The 2,598-nt window shown below is 46.5% G+C and overlaps 1 protein-coding gene across 3 annotated transcripts in view; it reads right to left on the bottom strand.

Annotated features, from left to right (window-relative positions):
• Nucleotides 1–2,598, bottom strand: part of apbb2b (amyloid beta (A4) precursor protein-binding, family B, member 2b) — a 63,554-nt gene extending 60,956 nt beyond the window's left edge. For all 3 annotated transcript variants that reach the window (XM_061061919.1, XM_061061927.1, XM_061061934.1), the window contains exon 1: nt 2,469–2,598. The gene's annotated coding sequence lies outside the window, so the exon portion shown is untranslated. The remainder of the gene's footprint in view (nt 1–2,468) is intronic.

The following is a 2,598-nucleotide window of genomic DNA, read 5'->3' as shown; positions in this document are numbered from 1 at the left end:
CTCCATACTCAAACCAGGAAACATATTCCCATCAGATTCCTTAAATCCCAGAACATAAACAAACCTTTAAAATGCGCCGTGTGTTTTTATAAAAACAAACAGGCGTATTATCTCAACGGCCGCCTGGCAGCAATGACCAAGAGCAGGGCTGGAAACGATTAGTCCAGCCAGCACCATGCACCAATACAAGCCTCAGCCATCGCCATCACCCCCCCCCCCTCCCCCCCTCCTCCTGAGGCCTGTACCGCCCACAGCCTCAGACTATTTCCACCGTAATGTGACCATGTTAAAGAATATCCCCCTTTATGCTTGTTTGTCTCACAATGAACCTATTTATCACTTAAATTGAAGCCCTGCAGCACAAAGACCTGCATGGGGACCAGACACGTCGTTCAGCCCCGCAGGAGCCAGGAGCACCTCTGGGGGGGGGGGGGGGGGGGGGGGGGGACCAATGGATCGGATACACTGACCTGCTGGACTTCTGGTTCTGAAGCAATTAGTCAATTGACAAAAAAGTAATTAGACTGCAATTAAGAGAATGGATTCTTTCTTAAGAGTAACTTAAGGAGATCTGCTCGGTCTAGATTCTTCAATAAAGGCAATTTCACTATCTTGTAATTTTAAAAAATCCAACGAGTCCAGTTACACAGAAGGTGTGTTTAAGAAGTTCAACTTCTTCATGAAGAGTTTCCTTTACAGAAACGTCGACATTAGAACATTAATGAAAAGCTAACAGCGTGGCAGGAAAGTACTCAAATGATTGGTTAAGGAAGTGGTTCCTAACCTTTTAGGGCTGGTGACCCCAGACATCGAAACCACAGACAGCTATGTGCTCAAATTAATTAGTTTCAATCATGTAGGCTAGGCTAATAGTTTTAACTGCGTCAGAAGAAGAAGTTAAGAGTTAATGTGCAAATATAAAATAAAGGTGAACTCAAAATGCATGAGTATGTTACATGTCATTGTTTATAACATGGCTGTTTATCCTCTGCTGGACCGACCCCTTGGGGTAAAAATGAAGAGTATATCCACTTCTTCAGACACCACTGGTGATGGCTCACAGTATATTGTGTTCAATACATTTTAATAAAGGCGATGACACAGTTTGTACTGGTTAATAAATACAGATGTCAGGCGACCCCATGGTTGGGTAAGCCTGGGTCAAGGTCTTTAGAGAGACTGCTGGTGGGTTAACTTGTTTTCAGAGCCAATGGGCTGGCAACCTTTAAACCACAGCAGTGGCTCAAACGCTGCATTCCAGGTTGATCTCGGAAGTCGGGAAGTTCCCAGTCGGAAGTCTCAACTGGAACGCCCCCCCTGAAGTCGTAATTATGACTTATGAAACTCGGAGAATCTTCAGTAGCCCCGAGTTCAGATCCAACATGGCTGCCGCGTGCATCGAAAGGGATGTTTAAGCTGCGACTGTTGAGAGTTTATGAGCAGCTCGGTCGTCTTCTTGTGTAATTAAATCAATCAGACCGACGGCGTCGCGCAAGTTCTCTCTGTGGAGGTGTTTTCATGTTCATGTCAGAAACTATCACGTAGTGTGAAGTCATCGTCTGGTGTTAGCTAACGAAACAAAAAAAAAAAGGTACATGCTGCTTTTCTGACTCGCAACTGGAACGCAGTCAACGTCGGGTTGTGACGTCATTCCCATCTCCGAGATCCGAAGTGAATGAAACGCAGCCAAAAAAAAAATGCGCAAATTTTGCAATGACAGTGTAGGATACCTCCCTAAGGGGGCCCCCATCTCGACAGCACTCCATCTCACCGCCCTGCTGAGCATTGTTCCTTACTTAATTACTTAGAAACCAAACATTTTGCCAAAGAGGAACACAAAGTAAGCGTCAGGAAACTGGAGGACGTATTGGTGGTGAACGCTGGCTGGAGGGGGCCCCCAATGATTTTTTGTTTTCCCCCCTAGGGCCCCCAACAGACTCTAGGGTCGCCTCTGCTTGTATTGAATGGCCGACTGCACGTCTCATTAACATCAACATGCACACATATAATAACGACATGAAGAAAACAAATGTTCACGCGTCACGGCATTCAGAAATGTGACGTCATCTCTGTATTGAAATATCCACGTCCGAACATTAAACCCCCTCACGTAGGAGCTAGCAGGCGAGTTGTAGGAGTTAGCTGAGGTTGTTTTCATGAAGAGCATTCCCTCACACTACTACAGCAGGAGTCCTTGAACCGGACCGGCCCTCTCTCTCTCTCTCTCTCTCTCTCTCTCTCTCTCTCTCTCTCTCTCTCTCTCTCAGGCTAAACAAAAATATGACTAATAAAGTCAAAGGAACACATGCAGGGTCCTGTAAATGCAGCAGCAGCCTCCCTGTCTCCCCTCTCTCTCTCTCTCTCCCCCACCTTCCTTCCCGGCTTGTTTGCAACACAGCCGGGGCCCAGAGATGCCACTGAAGGCAATGCGTCGCCCATACAAGAATACAAATGTAAAAGTTACTCACTGTTTAAACTCAATTCAGCGCTGAGAGAGAGACTGCAGCGGCATCGTGACGACCGTAACTTCCCGTGTTCAAGCTGAATTCTCAGCATACCACATCACTCACCTCCTCTCTCTCTCTCTCTCTCTCTCTC

The sequence above is a fragment of the Labrus mixtus genome, chromosome 2 (assembly GCF_963584025.1).
Source record: "Labrus mixtus chromosome 2, fLabMix1.1, whole genome shotgun sequence".
Lineage (NCBI taxonomy): Eukaryota > Metazoa > Chordata > Actinopteri > Labriformes > Labridae > Labrus > Labrus mixtus.
This window is presented reverse-complemented; position numbering and strand designations above follow the sequence as displayed.